We start from the raw sequence: 18,443 nt of genomic DNA on the forward strand, positions 1-18,443 counted from the left end.
GGTTAAGCTGCATGGGTGAGGTCCACCCTTTGGGGTTTAGCATCGACTCTTGCCCCTCTGTGGGCAGTACTCTTCTGCTTTAGGAGGGACACTGACATCAGCTTTCCTTCTTCCTTTGACTGATGGTGTCATCTCTAATGTGACATCTACTGACTTAAATTTCATAACTCAGCTTTGGTTGAAGAAGGCTAGAAATGACTGCTTCTTCCCCATTAAGAAAGAATCTTCTATGAAATACTGTATCTAAGTTCATCCAGTTTTCTTGGTTCTCTTTCTCTGCTTTCATACTTAGATCTCAAAGCTTTTAAACACGATTTGTATAGAATTTGAACAATTGCTCCCACTCCAGTTGATATAAGAATCAGAGGGCATGGATAAAAGCCCTTGTAGAAACAACATATATAGAGATCCTTTATGTCTTTCTCTCTCTACCACCCGCCCTCTCTGTCTCTCTCTCTCTCTATACTACATATCTACAATATACTAGAATATATATAACGACATACATATAGTCTAGATTAATTCTGTACAACATTAAGTTTGTAATCAAACATTAGTCTTTTATAAAGGGGGTAATTTCTAATTCCTACTTTAATGCCTTTAACATTAATGTACCTGAATTTTCAAAATGCACCTAAATTTCAACATTAGTCTATCTCCGAAGCATAATTGTAATAGAATGTCTTGAAATAGGTTGAAACCATAATAAATTGCCATTTTTGTAGGTCATAAAAGATGGCATATTGGCAATTTGACATGGCTCAGCCAAGAATAATGTTCACACTTTCAGCGGCATTCAAGTACCTCCGTGTGTAGCAGGCTTGTTGCCGTGGGAGATCGAAAAATAAGAATGACATGGTTCCATCTTGGAGCCTCCTGTCTATACATCTTGCCCTGAGGACAGGTAGAAAATGGTTTGTCCCTTGAAGGGGAAGAGCAACACGGGGGGTTTGGAGAAGGGGAACATGCCTTCAGGGGTAATTCCTTACATTTTTGCAGTGCTTTAAAGTCCACAGAAGCCCACAAAAAAGTCCTATCCCAAGAACCTTTGGTTCCCAGTGCCTTCTGAGCCAAGTTCAGACCACTGAGTGTGGCATTCCAAGTCCCTCATGGTCAGGCCTCAGTCTACCTTTCCCACATTATTCCTCTTTATTACAGAAGCACCTGTTTTCCCATCTATTTCTGCTCCTCCTTCCTTCTGGAATGTTCTTTCCTCCCACTTCAGAGGCAGTTGAGTAGAGCAGTTAAGACTGTGAGCACCAGGTTCATATTATCTGGGTTCAAATCCCAGCTCTCCACTTATTATCTGTGTAACTCTCTGAAACTTGTTTGACCTCTGGATGCCTCAATTTATTCACCTGTAAAAGAGGGATAGTGACAGTGAAACCTGAAAGAACTGATTTTAGATAGAGCACTAGAAAGATGCCTGGTGCAGAGTGAGCATTCAAGGAATGTTACTTATTATTACAATTTCTGCATGTCCAGATCTGTCTCATGTTTCAAGACTCAAGGCAAGGACCACCTTCTTCCCAAGATCTCCTCCAGCGTCCCTAATTCAAAGTTCTCTTTTTTCCCTCTGGTTTCCCACAGCACATCTTTAACTTCTGCAGGACACTTGTAATGTTGTTCTTGCAAGCATTTTGCCTTACTTCCTCTATTAATATGTAAATTTTGAACGGGGGATTCGTTGTTTAATCCTCTTCAATGAGTAGTACAATATCTTACACATAGTTGGCACTCACATTTATTAAAAGAATGGGCAAAGGTGGGCTTTAGAAAAATATCTCTAGCAATTTATGCGGGATGGATTGTAGATCAGAGAGGCCGATTAAGACTATTGTAAGAGACATGATATTATTTCACTAGCTCATTCAATAGCCTGTTCATGGTGAGACTGAAGATATATAAGCCCTAACAAAAGTTAAGTCGTTTCATGGCTCCCCCTCCCACTCATATTTCCCATATGTTGATTTTACCAAGAAAACCCTCTCCTGTGAAGTTAAGGGTAGGTTTACGTGTGAAGAGTTTTGACCTTCTCTTATTTAATTGCTTAAAATAAAGTTTATCATAATGTTGCAAAGAAAGAGACTGTACTCAGTATTGCTCTTAATATTACTCTCTCAGGAGCTCTGAAAGTGTTTATCAAAATGATCCATTCACATTTACAATCCATGAGATTGGGGGTTTGCTTCAAAATAATCCTGGGAGGGGGCAAGGCAAGTATAGATGAAACGAGGCTGGTCATGAGTTGATAATTATTGAAGCTGGGTGACAGGTGATGGATTTCTTTATACTCTTTATATATATTTTATAGCATATATTAAAACTCTATGTTCTTTTTCATTTTGAATATTTTTGGAAATTTTTCATGATAAAAAGAAAAAAAACATATCTTCAAAATCAAAGACCTTGTGCAATATGGTACATAATGAACTGGGGGCAATTCTGCTTGGGTATCGAGACTTAAAAATGAATATTCCACCCAAATAATGTGGCGTTCTATAGCATCCAGCATCCAAATACTTCACTTAGAGTCAAGGAAACAGAAAACCTAATCAACACAGCTGATTCATGCTTTGGAAGATTCTGGAATCAAAGATGGGACTCAAAAGTAATGCTAATAGGGGAGTGGATGTGACTCAAGTGGTTGCGCTCCCGTCTCCCACATGGGTTTGGTTCCCGGCACTCCCTGAAACAACAAAAGCACAGAAGCAAAATAAATGAGAAAACCAACTCAGGGAAGTTGATGTGGCTCAGTGATTGAGTACCAGCGTCCCACATATGAGGTCCCAGGTTCAATCCCTGGAGTCTTAAAAAAAAAAAAAAGTAATGCTAATATCAGGCTTGTTTCATGAATGTGAGACCAAGTCACTCCAGACAATGCTGGATGGACAAACTTTATGAAACAACAGAAGACAAGTTAGGAGAACAAGGAATGCGATTCTTAATCATTGAAATCATGACTGCAATGAATCAGAGCAGTAACAAATTACCCAAGCTGGGCTGAATATTTATAAATAATGTAACTCAGCCCCTGCTGCAGAAGGTGCCAGAACGGATGATTATAGGCAAGATGAACCAAGGGCTCTATGGACACCAGAAGGTAAGCTGCACAAAGGTTTTGAGATGCCTCTCCCCTGGGGGTGTGGATCTCAGAGATGATGAAGTTCATTTGGAGCATCAACTGAAAACAACTGCTGTACAAGCCCAGATGTAGGTGGCTTTTATGAAGACTGTTAACCAGCGGGAATGCAAATAGCAAATTGGCAATAAAGAGCTAGCTCTTATGAGTTTGAAGGGAATCTAAGTGATTAGCATTCGCTACAGGAAATAAAGCATCCTGGATTAGAATACAGAAGCCCCCAAACAGTATTCTTTGTTTAAAAAAAAATAATTTTACTCCGATGCTTAATACATACAAAAATATGTCTCTCAATATATGCAGCATATGAAGCATCCTAAAATGAACACGTTGGAGCCTATAGTTCAATTTAAGAGCTAGAACATTACCATTCGCACCCACCTTGGGGCTCCCTCCCTAACCTCCTCCCTCCCACCCCACCCCTGCTGGGAACCCCTATCCTGAGTTTTCTGTCATTTCTTTGTTTTTTAACCCTCTTATTATGACTCCCCAAAAAGCATATTGATGAGTTTCACTTATGTTTGAGATTTATAAAAATGGCATAATATTTGTAGTCTCCTAGGAGATTCACTCAACATTATTTTCGAAGCTGTATCGATAACCTTGTGGGGAGCTTTCGTTTATTCATTTTCACTGCTATATAATAATCCATTGTGTGAATAGAGCACAAGTTCTCCATTCTCCCATGCATGGAAACCTGGGCTCTTTTCAGCATTTGGAGAGTAAGAGCAGAGCAGCTAGGACCGTGTTTGCACATTTCTCCTGGTGCGCATGTGCAGGCATTTCTCTGGGTGGAAATGCTGGACCTGGGGTACATGAACGTTCAACTTTACACGATAAACCGTGCAGGGTAATGTCAAATTGCTTTCCAAAGTAGTTGTACCAGTTTACACTCCCAGCAGCATTGTGTAAGCGTTACCATTGACTTACGGCATCTCCAATGGTTTATGTTGTCAGACTTCTGAAAGCTTGCCAACCTAATTGGAATAAAATGATATCTCACTGAAGTCTCAAATTGCATTTCCTTGTTACTAATGAGGTTGAATACCTTTTCCTATGTTTATCTGCCATTTGCTTTACTCCTTGTGAAATGCCTGTTTATGACTTTTGCCCACTTTTTCCCTAGAGGATTGTCCTTTTTCACACTGAATTTCTAGGAGTTCTTTATATAGTAAGCAGTGTTCTCTACCATTTTTCAACATGCCGATCTTTTTTTTTAGACTTGCAGCATTTAGAACCAAAGGGACCTTTAGGATATGAAGTTCATCTCCCTCATATTACCTATGAGGAAAAGTGAAATGCAGGAAAAGTGACTTGCACAGTATCACAAATAGTGTTAGCAGGGTGGAGATGAGCTCCTGGAACTTTTAACCCCAAATTAAATTATTTTCTTAGTATACTATCATGACTTTTTTATTGGTTTGTCTAGCTTTTATTTAAAATTTTAATAAGTCTTCAGTAATACAGGTTTATTGCAGGAAAAAGATACAACCCCCCCCAATAAATATTAGCAAAATGAAGAAAATAAAATCCGCTTTAATACCATCTTCCAGATGCAATTTCAGTTTATATTCTATATTTTCTTTCCATACAATAACTATAATAGATCAGTATTATGGAGTGCTTACTATGTACCAGGCACTGTTCTAAACATTTGACACATAATTGATTCTTGTGAATCTTCTCCACAACTCCATGATGTAGATTATCACTATTATTCCTAGGGTGATGGGCACAATAATGGCTCCCAAAGATGTCCACATCCTCATCCTCAGAACCTGTGAATATGTTACTTTACATGGAAAAGGGGAATTAGGTAGCCAATGGAATGAAGGTTGCTAATCATGACTAAATTAGGGAGATTATCCTGGATTACCTGGGCTCAGTGTAATCACAAGCACCTTTAAATGTGGAAGGGGGAGGCAGAAGAGTGGGTGTCAGAGTGCTATGATGTGAGAAAGATTCAACTGGCCACTGCTGACTTTGAAGATGGGAAAAGGCCATGAGGCAAGGAGTGTGGGCAGCTTCTAGAAGCTGGAGAGGTGAAGGAAATGCATTCCCCCAAAAAGTCTCCAGAAAGACAGGCATCCCAGCCAACACCTTGATTTTAGCCCAGTGTGATAAACAGAATTTTGGTCGCAAAGATGTCTACAACCTAATCCCTGGAATTTACGAATATGTTACCTTACATGGCAAAAGGAACTTTGCAAGATGTGATTAATTTAAGGATCTTCAGGTAGGGAGATTATCCTGGATTACCCAGATATGCCCAGTATAATCACAAGGGTCATTATAAGAAGGAGATAGGAGAGTGCAAGTCCCAAAGGTGATAGGATGATGCAAGGAGAAGCTGGAGTGATGGGCTTTGAAGCCAGAAGAAGGGAACACAAGCCAAGGAATGCAAGCACCCTCTAGAAAAAGCAAAGAAATGGATTCTCCCCTTGAGCCTTTGGAGGGAGCACAGCTTTGTGGACACCTTGATTTTGACCCAGCGAAACCCATTTCAGACTTCTGACCTCCAGAACTCTAAGATAATACTTCTGGGTTATTTTAAGCCACTGAGTTTGTGGTAATTTGTTACCACAGCAATGGGAAACAAATATACCTAGTTTACAGCTGACCAAAGTCACATAGCTAATTAGTGGTAAAGATAGGATTTGAATACTGGTCATTTGGCTCCAGACACCATGTCCTTTACCATTATGAGATATGGGGATATAGGACAGATAGATAGATAGATAGATAGATAGATAGATAGATAGATAGATAGATAGATAGATTTAAATAATACATACATTACAATAAATGCAAATCTTCCACATTATTTTAATAGCCATCCAGCAACACAATATAAAATTAGTTGTGTTCCATTGAATAAATATACCGCTACCATATTTTATTTAATAAATCCCTACTCTTGGATACTTAGGTTGTTTCTAATGTTTCAATATTATAAAATTGACAGTGACAAACACCCTTCTAGTTATAATAATTATTCCCTTTGGAAAACTCTTACAATTAGAAATGCTGGGTCAAAAGAAGTGCAGTGAAAATAATGGTTAAATTACCTTACAAAAAAAGATTTCATTGGCTTATCATTTAAAACATAATAAAACATACAACTAGAGTAGGAACCTCTCTACCTTCTGTTTCTGCCACACCTCTGGCATCGATCTGTTTTCTTCTCCATGGTACACACTTAACTTCATTGTATTTTTGTTTTTGAAGGTTTTAGCTATAATGGTATTTCTCATGTAGAATCATAGATATTAGAGCTAGGGGGCATTTAGAGGTCATTGAGTTTCATCCTTTAATTTATTGGTAAAGCCCTGGAGGCCAGAAGAGATGAGCAGACTAGAGCAAAGGCTTAACTAATGGGGGGTGGGGAGGAGTTGGTGGGTTAGAAGCCAAGTCCAGAAACTCTGCATCCACAGCAAATGTCATGAGGATAACTCCCTAGTTGGGACCATTATTGACTAGTTTTTCTTCAAATCATGCCAGCTATCTTCTGTCCTCATAAACTAGAAGCAGCATATTTCAGGGGTTGTAGAATAATAAGCATCTATATCCCTAATACTGCACAATAAACATAGCATTTCCTGGTGAGAGCCTATTTTATTTTCTTACTGAGAAATTTGGTATGATTGATGGCAGCAATTACCCATCCCCCATTTATTTTAGAGTTCTTAGAATTCATAATCTGAGGTTTTCCATCATCCCATTTTTGCCTAACAGTATATTATTTTGTAACTTGGTCCACATGTTACTCAACAGCACCAAGGTTACTCTGTCCTGAAATGTGATGTACAGGATGGTATGCAAACTCCTTCCCTCTCGCTGAAGGAAACAATGCAGTAGGAAAACACGCTGCCATTTTCTGACTGACCTCAATCGCTGAAGGTGGACCCCGCACGTTACATCAGCAGGCCGGCTCCATTACACTGCCCTGCGCTGGGCTCGAGCTACTGAAATATTGATTTTTACAGAGCCGGCGCACACACACTGAAAAATCAATATTCCAGTGCACACAACAGAACAGGCGGCAGAGCCAGGAGCGACTCCGAGGCCCAGCAAGCACTGTCCGCAGGCCTCGGCCGAGGAGGACAGGGTGGGGGCTGGAGGAGGCGATACCTGGGGAGAGGCCTCTGCAAACCCGGGAAGGGTCAGATAAACAACCAAGTGTGGAGAGGGAAGAGGAAAGAGAGTGGAGAGAAAGATCCTTGAGGATGACAGTTGGAAGGAGCAATGATTTATCTTTCCATAGGGGCAAAAGGGGAGAAGGAAAGAGTAACTTAAGAAGAGAGGATGGGAAGAATTTTACAGGTAAGGATCTTCCCGTGAAAATTTATGTTTTGTTTTTCCATAGCATTTGGCCAGACTTATGAAGGAAAAATTATAAGGATGACACAGATACTTTCTTACGTGAAGGAAATAAATAGACCTCTTCTGAGATATATATATATATATATATATATATATTTTTTTTTAATGCAGCCTCCTTCTTTTTGTTTGGTGACCAGAGGCTGGCATATTTTACAATAACGACCAGAGAGAGTCAACATTTGTAAGAGCTCTACCATGGCAATGCTTTTACTTTCTTTTCCTCAGAGTGGGAGGAGGAGAGAAAGGCACCCTGGTCATGTGGCCATTCATTGAATCCCTTTTTTTCTAGAAAAGCACCTTCTTTGGCGTACTTGGGGAACCACATTCGTTCGTTAAGACTCGGTCCATTTTACATGCCCCGCGACTTCGTGGGGAATTCTGAGCTCCCTTGAGTCACGCCTCCAACTAGCTGTGGCAAGGAGAACGCGTCCCCGGGTTCCACTCTTGGGTGCCCGGTACCCAACAGAAGTCAGGGTGGAGACGGATCGGCCTTTCCCATAGCCCCTCTAGACGTATATATATATATTTAAAAGCAGAACTGGCATTTTTGCTACTGTTCGTTAAGCTAACTAAGCTACTTCGGCCTCTTTTGGTTTGGTGGGTGAGGGGGTGGACAGTTAATTAAAATGAAAGATTTTAACCCCATGGATTCCTGATTTTGCTTTGTCCTAGAATTCTCTTACCGAGAATCTCGCTATTAGTTTTCTCAACTCCCTGCCAGGGGAGGAAATTGTCCTCTCCGAGGTTTCCATTCCGTTCTGCCCTGCAGGGAGCATCGCCGCCTTGTCTTCCCCAACCCAGTAGAGACCCGGGGCCCAATCTGGGCTCGGACCGGGTCCGGTGGAAGGGACTCCGGGGGCGGCGAGCGATCAGGAACACACTGCAAAACACGGGCCCAGCAGGGCTGGCCGGAGAGAGGGTGCGACCAGCCTGTCGCTAGCGGTAGAACGGGCAGAGTGGCAGACGGGGCGAGCAGGAGGGCGGGGCGGGACGCGGAGCCAGGTGGCCACCTGGCGCGCCCCGCCGCTCTCAGGCCCCGGCCGCGCCCCGCCCGCCACGCGCCCCCGCCCGCTCGCGTCCCCGCCCCGCAGCCTCACGCGCCCCCGCCCCCGCCCCCGCCCCCCAGCCCGCGCCCGCTGGTCTATTTGCATAAGGAGGCGTCTCCAGGGTCCGCCCGGGGCGCACGTGACCCCCGGGGAGGCGGAGGGAACCTGCTGACTTGACACGAGCCGCTGTGCGGATCCCCTTGGCGCGGAATAGCGAGAGCAGCCGTGACCTCCGACCCCGCCCGCCGGCAGCCAATAAGAGCACAGGTCGTCTCCAAACCCAAAATTTCCACGTCGGCAAAAGTCAAGATGGAAGGGAGCGGAGCGGAGCGCGAGGGGGGGAGCCCGCGCGGGAATGCCTGGCGGCCGGCGCTGGAGAGGCAGGGTGGGGAGCCTGCGGCGGGCGCAGAAGGGGCTACACGGGAGGGCGCCCCAGCTGGGGGAGGCCGGAGCCGCGACCCCCCCGCCCCCCGCCCCGGGAGTCTCCGGGCGCCCCTCACTTCGCCAACCGCCTGTGCACCCCAGCCGGGGGGGATACAGCCCACTGCACCCCAGGCCCTGGCCCTGGGGGGTCGTGGGGGAGGGGATGGTAGCCGGGTTGAGGGGAAAGCACTTTCTAGACCTGTTGCACGGACGCAACAGCTGTTCAGGTGCGGTATGTAGGGGGACGGGGGTCTGCCGGGGTCGGGAGGGAGGTTTGCGGCATTCGCTGCAGGGGTCAGGGGGTGCGGGGCGGGGACCCAGATCAGGGGGACGGTGTTGGGGGTTGTGCGCCAGGGGGGAGGTTATGTGCAGACTGGGTCCGCGAGGAGCTCTTTGCCTAACGGGGCAGGGAGAATCCCAAAGAGTGGGTGGGTGGGGCGGAGGGGAGAAGACTGCATGGACGAGGCTCTTTGGGGCTGGGCGCAGACTGCTGGAGGACTTGGAATAGACGGGTGGGAATGGCTGGGGGAAGGGGAGGCGCAGTGGAGGCCCCGCTAAGCCATGCTCTCCTGGGCCGCCCATCTGCGGGGCATTTCCCGGGCCTGTGTTCACCCCACTCGAACTCTTCCAGCTCCGGGAACTCGTCATCGTGCAGCCCCCCCACCGCCCCCATCAACTTTCCAGACGGGAAGGTAAAAAGTTGCCCGAAGTCAGATGGAATGAGTTAGCAGCTTGCAGAAGTTTAAAACAGCCGGAATGCGGAGGGTGGGGTTCGACTGGGAATGGGTTCTAATCCGGGTCTGGGTGGGAAGGAGAGGGAGGGCGTGGGGTTCCTCTAGCTGCTTTGCTGTGACACTGCGACCAGAATTTGTCGAGCCGGGCTGTTAAAACACCATTTCTGTTGGGCATTTGCTCCTGCTGACTGCGGCAGTAACTTTCCATAATTAATGACCCGTTCCATTATCGGTCTCATCCTGAGCTAAATTGCTTTTAACGAGATATTCTTTGTCTTAGCTGAGGGTCGGGGAGCACACCTGCAGGAACAAACCTCTGGAGGAAGACAGCCCGATTGGTCTTTTGAGGCAAAGTTCTGAGACACTCCGACTCTGAGTATGATAGAAGTCAGTGCACTACAGAACTTTGTCTCTAGAGGCTGTGGTCGCCGCCGCGAGGGCTCCGGACGCCGGGGCCATTGGCCACGTCGCTGCGCCTTTCCTTAGGGGAGGGGCGAGGCCCGAGGGGTCCGCGAGGAACTTGGCCAACTCCAAAATCTGGTAATGGGAACAAGATCCCCCCTTTCCCCAAATCTCAGTTTATTCCAGTAGACTCCTGACTGCACAGTTTTTAGGTTGAAGAAAAAAAAAAGGCTTTGGGCTTTCAAGGTTATTTAAAAAGTAAAAATGGGCTTCACTTAAGGAGGGAGGAGAGACGCGGGTTTATTAGTGGGTGTGTTGGTGTGCAGTGCCTTACAGGAATTTAAAGTATCTACCCTTGTAGAAGGAAATTATTTGTACAAAAGCCAAGAATAATGGTCCTTTTACTCAAGTGATTTGCAAAATAAGACCCTGCAAGGATTGACTTTGGAGATCTATTCTCTATTCTGTTTCTGATTTTGGTCTGATTTATTTATTTTCTGAACTAGGTTTTTATCAATGGAAAGGGAAGCACTTTTTTTTTCTTTTTTTTTCAAGAAAGCGTTTTGAAAGGTGCAGTGGTTACCTTTGGGGTTCCCCCCTTCAGCAGTGGGCTCTGGAGATACTTGCCCTGGTCTTCTCATCCCTTATGGAGTGTAGTTTAAGGAGGTGAGTTCCTGTGAGTGGTCTCTGCAGCAGGCCAGGGATGGCACCAAATTCTAGTCCGGTTACATCAACATTGCTCTGCTTTGGTTTTATGAGCTTTTGGCTGGAGAGCAGTTTGATCCAAGGACTTACAAAATGCCTAATTAACAAAGGCATTTATCCAACAAACCAGTGTGGAGTGCCTGCTGGGTGCCAGTCCCTGGGCCCTTGCTGCTTATGGTCAAGTGAGGGAAGGACTCCCTGTAAAATTGGTGGGGTGCTCCAGAGGCTTTGGGGTTGCCGATCCTTGAGTTAAAAAAAACCACCATCTTTTTTATGTGGCTCTATTCTGGCTCTACTGGAGGTGGATAGTAGCTTATCATTGGCATGATAATGGAGGAAAGACAAATTGGGGGTAGGGGAGTCTTCATTTGCTTGATATAGAGCTTAATGGTAGGACAGCTGCTTGCTTTTGACAGCAATGCTGTGTCATGTTCCGGAGGTAGCCTGTACTCATTTTCCCACCATCCTAATCAGAGTGTCTGTTTTGCCTCAATTCCTTTAACCCTTTATCCAAAAGATGGCTGAATTATTATTTTTTTTTGAATTATTTTTGAGTGGTAAAATAAAGTGATTGAAACTCATGTACTTGTATTTATTTGAGATGTAGGTATGCTTACTTGTAAAGGAGTCCCTTCTCCAATTTTTGCGTCAGATTAGATGTGCCCATAGGATATCCCAAAAATAGTGAACTCTAATAAAATGTAAACCCAACTTTTTTTTTTAAGAGAATATATGTGGCTGTTGAAGGCCTGGAAGAAGGATCACCCAAGCAAAGAAATGGGGTTAGGGTCTCTAATATGATTATTCCTGATTTGACTTTCTGCTTAAATCCTTTGCTTATAAATCCTTTGCTTTGTCTCCTGCCTGTGACCACTGGTGATTTATTTTTTTATTATTTTTAAATTTTATTTCTCTCCCCTTCTCCCCCCCCCCCCCATTGTCTGCTCTCTGCGTCCATCCGTTGTATGTTCTTCTGTGTCTGCTTGCATTATCAGGTGGCACTGGGAAACTGCGTCTCTTTTTTGTTGTATCATCTTGCTGCATCAGCTCTCCATGTGTGCAGCACCACTCCTGGGCGGGCTGCACTTTTTTTCATGCAGGGCCACTCTCCTTGCGGGGTGCACACCTTGTGCATGGGGCATGGCACCTCTTCCGCATGGCAGCACTGCACATGGGCCAGCTCCACTCGGGTCAGGAGGCCCTCGGGATCGAACCCTGGACTTTCCATATGGTAGACAGGCGCTCCGTCAGTTGAGCCACGTCCACTTCCCACCACTGGTGATTTAAAGGACAGACTGGACCGGGGGACTTTGCTTTCCTCTGGTGTTGAGGAGGATGGGAGAGGGAATGAGGAAAATAGGCACTCTGGGAATGTTTGCTCTACACCTGGCATTGCCTTGTAGACTTTGGTCATTGGTGTCCAGTGTGTTGTCTAGGCAGGGTTGGAGGTGCTAACAGCAGTAAACAATTAGGCCCAAATCCCTGCCCTCCTGGTGGACATTCTCATGCCAGCGGTAGACATTAAAAACAAGCAGCAGGGAAACGGACTTGGCCCAATGGTTAGGGCGTCCGTCTACCACATGGGAGGTCCGCGGTTCAAACGCCGGGCCTCCTTGACCCGTGTGGAGCTGGCCCATGCGCAGTGCTGATGTGCGCAAGGAGTGCCATGCCACACGGGTGTCCCCCGCGTAGGGGAGCCCCACGCGCAAGGAGTGCACCCCGTAAGGAGAGCCACCCAGCGCAAAAGAAAGTGCAGCCTGCCGAGGAATGGCGCCGCCCACACTTCCCGTGCTGCTGACACAACAGAAGCGGACAAAGAAACAAGACGCAGCAAATAGACACAGAGAACAGACAACCGGGGGAGGGGGGGAAATAAATAAATAAATAAATCTTTAAAAAAAACAAGCAGCAGGCAGTGGTAAGCATGATGGAGGCAAGGTGGGGAAGGGGAGCAGGGAGTGCTGGGGAGGCTGAGGTGCCCTTTTAACCTGGCTGGCCCGGCGGAAGGAAGCCAGCGCCCTCTGCCTACTTGGCATGGCTCAGGTCCCCATGTCTTTATATTTTAGACATTTCAAGTGAATAAACCAAACAGTAGATGCAACCGAAACTATTATTAAACATTGGTAGTTGTTTTTTTTTTTTTTAAGAGTTTTTTCATTTTCAAATGCAAAGGCTGGGAAATGGGGTAAGCTGAAAAATCTTCCATGAAAATCAGACAGTTGCTGGGAACCAAGTGGCTGGACCTCTGAGTCCTCACCTGTGAATCATGTCCAACCCCATATTCTGCAAACCAGCAAAATTCTAGGGTTGCAAGTAACCTTGTGTTTCAAAGAATCTTTTTGCCGCAGAACTCTTAAGTCCTCTCAAAAACTTCTTAATAGCTGGGGAAGGGGAGGTGTGTGGACTACACATTTTTTAGGAACCCCCCCCCCAGGGACCACAGGAGGTCTACCTTCTAGTCTCCATGGAATGTTCAGCACTTTTTGCTGAACTTCTCTTGATACTCAACCTAAAATTTCTTATTTCATTTGGCAGTACATATAGGGAGCTTTCATGGGATAAGTGCTTCACAAGCAAAGGAAGCTTTACAAATTTAAAAGCAATGGGCAGGAAAAAAGGCAAAACTCATTCACACTGCTACATGTGACATGTAAAGAATAAATATCTGCTCCTCTGGTAGCTTTGGAGGAACCAGATGGGAGGAAGATAACTCTTCACCAGAACCCTGGCAATATTAGACACAGGTCTCATGAATATGGTCTGTGAATGGATATAAGTAGCTCAAAGAACTAGCAGTGGCTTCATCACAACAAAACACCACTTTCTAAATGATGTCTCTACTCAGATATGCTGCCCTTGTCAGTTAACAGGGAAAATATAAATAATAGCTACTAAACAGTACTTAATTTGTGCCAGATACCGTGGTTCAAGCATTCACGTAATGTTAAGGCATTTAAACCATGCAATTACTCTTAAGAGTACTGTTGATATCACCCCATTTTACAAGTAATGAACCCGAGGCACAGAGGTTAAGTAACTTGCCCAAGGCATACAGCTAGTCAGTGGCTGAAGCAAGATACATACCCAGTCAGTCTGGTTCAGTCTGTGCTCTTTCCTGCTGTGCAGTATTGGGTAACATTTAGTTACCTAATTGGTTATGGGATACTGCAAAGCCTAGGAGTCTAGGTTCAAGGAAAGCCCCTGAACATAATCGAAATCTTCAGTCTGTCTTTAGCATGTGAGGTTGGTTTCCAGGGCCCTGGAGTAGCACTACTTCGGGATTATTTTACTATTTTGAGTCTACTGGTTGCCTTCACCACTAGGCAGAAATGAATGCTGAGGGGGGAAAAAAACCTTTGCTAAAAATTTAAAAAGTGTCCTGGCTGGTCCAGTATTAAAAGCAATAGAAGCAGGCAAGATGGTAGCAGAGAAAGGGCAGTTAGTGATCACCCAGAGCTATGGAAAGCACCTGTTTGGGGCACCAGGAGACAGAGCATCCTGCAACATCCTGGGAAGAATGGAAGGTGGAGACTGCCCATCTGCAGAGAAGATTTGTGAGTAGAAGCTCCTCACCCCTGAGGCCAGTGCCTGTCCTCCATTGGTGGCACAAGCCACCTTGGGAGCCATTCCCTGGCTGTGGTTGGAAGCTCTGTTTCCCAAAAATGGGGGAGGAAGAGATGGTCAGGCACCAATTTCAGCTACTGATGAGTAATTTTGGCTGACTGAAGTCCATTTCTAAGAACAACTAAAGTTTGAACCTGTCCAAGTAAAAAAAGAGGCCAGTAGCCTCCATTTTAACTCTGCCCTTGGCATGAGGGAAGCGGGGCTCTCTGAAAATCAGCGATGGTAGGGACCAGCTTCTTTCCACCCAGGTCAGATTGCAGCTCTAGCCTAGGTTCCAGCACCATCTTCCTCAGGGAGGAAGCAGAGGGACCTGCACCAGCCTCTTGGGGCAAATGCAGGCAGTTTGGGCCCACGTGGACTAGAAGCTGGGCACTCCTGTGACTCCATCCCCACCCCTGACAGGACAGAAGTGACAGTGCTCCCTCAGCCTCTTCTGCAACTGCAGGCACTTTCGGCCCACATGAACTGGATTGTTGGACACATCTCTGACTCCATCCCTGCCCCTCATAGGGCAGGAGGAGGGAAAGTGCTCCCTCAGTGCTCCTGGCAACTGCAGCTACTTTTTTAAAATTTTTGCTTTAAATCATTGTTTTTAATATATCAAAAGTCCTGCCTTAGTGACATGCTACTCCCACCAGAAAATAACCCCAGTACCCCTTTTGTTGGGAACATGGTTTTTGACCAGCCAATTCATAATGCAAACACCGCATGTTGCAGCTGCTTTTGGCCCACCTGAACTGTATTAATGAACACATCTGTAGCTCAATCCTCATTCTTGACAGAGAAGGAGGAGGGGCAGTTCTTCCTCACTCTCTCCAGGAAACTGTAGTCGCTTTTGGCCTTCATGGGCTAGATTGCTGGGCACACTGGAGGCTCTGCTACTGCCCCTGGCAGTGGAGGAGGGGGACTGGTGCTTCATCAGCCTTTCTGGGCAAATGCAGTCAGTGTTAACCCACACAGCTTAGTTTGCAACCTATACCTGTGGCTCCCTCCCCACTCCAGGCTGGGGAGGGCGGGGCATAAAGCTCCATCGGTCTCTCTGGTCAACTACACACAGTCTTGGCCTGAATAGCTTGTATTACTGCACACAGCTGCAGCTCTGTCTCCACCCTTGGCAGGGGATAAAGGTGGGAGAAGCTTCATTGTTCTTGGGGCAACATGGGGAGCTTCAGCCTCCATGGCTTGTAGTACTAACTGCATCCTTGGCTCCCATTCTGTAACTAGCAAGGGAGAAAGGGCAAGAAACAGCTGAAAAAGAGCTGAAAAAATTCAGGTAGGCTCAACACGAGTCACTATAAAATTCCAAATTAAATCAAACCAAGTATCAAAGAGGGGCTGTAGCACAAAGTCAATCAAATGGAAAGCCCTAGACTAAAGAGAAAAAAGGGGCCAAGAATAAATACATCTAGTAAATCAGATGTGGAGACAATAAAAAATTATAATCAATACCCAGTCAAAGAAACAAACAGCTTCTAGATGACATAAAGGAGTTGAGGAAACTAATCAGAGATGTTCAAACAAATCTTAATAATTCAATGAGTTGCTAAAGAGATTAAGGATATCAAGATGACACTGGGTGAGCACAAAGAAGAATTTGAAGATATAAATAGAAAAATAGCAGATCTTAAGGGAATGAATGGCACGGTAAATGAAATAAAAAATACACTGTAGGCATTTAACAGCAGATTTGGAGAGGCAGAAGAAAGGATCAAGTGAACTTGAAGACAGGGCCTCTGCAAGTGAACATACAAAAGGACAGATAAAAGGATGGAAAAAATTTGAATGGGGTCTCAGGGAACTGAATGATGGTAAGAAATGTGCATACATACATGTCATGGGTGTCCCAGAAGGAGAAGAGAAGGAAAAGGGGCAAGAAAGAATTTTCAAGGAAATAATGGTAGAAAATTTCCCAATCCTATTGAAGGACATAAATATTTTTGCTCAAGAAACATAATGTACTCCCATCCAAATAAATTTGCATTGATGTACCCTGAGACACATACTAGTCAGAATGTCAAGTAGTAAAGATACAAACAACAAAATACTTGCTAATCCAATCCAACAACACTTTGGAAGAATTATTCATCGTGATCAAGTAGATTTTATCCCAGGCATGCAAAGATGGTTCAACACAAGAAAATCAGTTAATATAATAGACCACATTAAATACATCAAAGAAGAAAATTCACATGATCATCTTGAGTGATTCAGTAAAGGCATTTGACAAAATTCAGCATCCTTTCTTGATAAAAACACTCCAAAATTTAGGAATCAAGGAAAGTTTCTCAACATGATAAAGCATAAATGAAAACCCCACACCTAACATTGTACTCAGTGGTGAAAAACTGAAAGCTTTCCTTTTGAGATCAGGAGCAAAACAAGGACACCCACTGTCACAACTGTTTAATACAATGGTGGTAGTTCTATCTGAAGGAGTCAGGCAAGAAAAATAAAAGGCCTCCAAACTGGAAAGGAAGAGGTAAAACTTTCACTACTCACAGATGATATGATCCCATACCTAGAAAATCTTCAAAATCAACAACAAAGTTACTAGAGCTAATCAACAAACAGCAGAGTAGCAGGATACAAGATTAATGTTCAAAAATCAGTGTTTCTGTATACTAGTAGTGGGCAATCTAAGAAGGAAGTTAGGAAAAAATTCCATTTACAATAGTGGCAAAAAGAACCACATGTTTAGGAATAAACTTAACCAAGGATGAAAGTACTTGTATTCAGAAACCTACAATGTACTGTTAAAAGAAATCAAAGAAGACATTTAAAAATGGAAGAGCATTCCATATTCATGGATGGGAAAACTAAATATCATTAAGATGTCAATTCTACCCAAATTGATATACAAATTCAATGCAACTCCAATAAAAATTCCAACAGCCTTTTTAAAAGAAATGGAAAACACAATCATCAAATTTATTTGGAAGGGTAATGGGCCCCTAATAGGCAGAAACATCTTAAAAGCAAAGAATGAAGTTGGAGGACTCTCACTTCCAGCTTTTAAAACATATTACCTATCTACAGTGGTAAAAACAGCATGGTACTGGCATAAATATAGACATATAGACCAATGAAGTGGAATTGGTGGTTTAGAAATAGACCCTCACATCTATGGTCAAGTGATTTTTGACAAGGCTGCCAAACCCACCCAACTGGGGCAGAACAGTATTCAACAAATGGTGTTGGGAGAAATGGAAATTCATATTAAAAAAAAAAGAGGACCCCTACCTCACCCCTTATACAAAAATTAACTCAGACTGGATCAAAGACCTAAATATAAAAGCAAGAACCATAAAATTCCTAGAAGAAAATGGAGGTAAACATCTTCAAGACCTGGTGGTAAGTGGGAGTTTCTTAAACCTTACACTGAAGGCATGAGCAATGAAAGAAAAAATAGATAAATGGGACCTCCTCAAACTTAAATATTTTTGTGTTTCAAAGGACTTTGTCAAGAAGGTGAAAAGGCAACCCAATCAATTGGAGAAAATATTTGTAAATCACATATCCAATAAGGGCTTGATACTGTATACTATATAAAGAGGTCATACAACTCAACAATAAAAGAACAAGCAATCCAATTTAAAAATGGGCTAAAGATTTAAACAGACACATCTCCCAAGAGAAAATACAAATGGCAAAAATGCACAGGAAAAAATGTTCAGTATCACTAACTATTAGGGAAACACAAATCAAAATTACAATGAGCTATCATCTTACAACTCATAGAATGGTCGTCTTATATAAATATATCAGTAAACAAGAAGTGCTGGAGAGAATGTGGAGGAATAGGAACACTCCTTCACTGTTGGTTGAAATGTAGAATGATGCAGCCCTGTGGAGGACAGTTTGGTGGTTTCTCAGGAAGCTAAATATTAACTGCTGTATGATCTAGCAGTCCCCCTCTACTAGGAATATATCCAGAAGAACTGAAAACAGTGATATGAGCAGACGTTTGCACACAGATGCTTATAG

The 18,443-nt window shown here is 44.1% G+C and overlaps 1 long non-coding RNA gene across 1 annotated transcript; it reads right to left on the bottom strand.

The window, feature by feature from the left end:
• Nucleotides 1-2,100: 2,100 nt before the first annotated feature.
• Nucleotides 2,101-7,104, bottom strand: LOC139438922 (uncharacterized). The gene is made up of 3 exons (XR_011648751.1): nt 7,029-7,104; nt 4,073-4,119; nt 2,101-2,689 (listed from the first exon to the last, which is right to left on the bottom strand). It is a non-coding gene; the product is annotated as an uncharacterized lncRNA (long non-coding RNA).
• Nucleotides 7,105-18,443: the final 11,339 nt, after the last annotated feature.

The sequence above is a fragment of the Dasypus novemcinctus genome, chromosome 5 (assembly GCF_030445035.2).
Source record: "Dasypus novemcinctus isolate mDasNov1 chromosome 5, mDasNov1.1.hap2, whole genome shotgun sequence".
NCBI classification, from domain to species: Eukaryota; Metazoa; Chordata; class Mammalia; order Cingulata; family Dasypodidae; genus Dasypus; species Dasypus novemcinctus.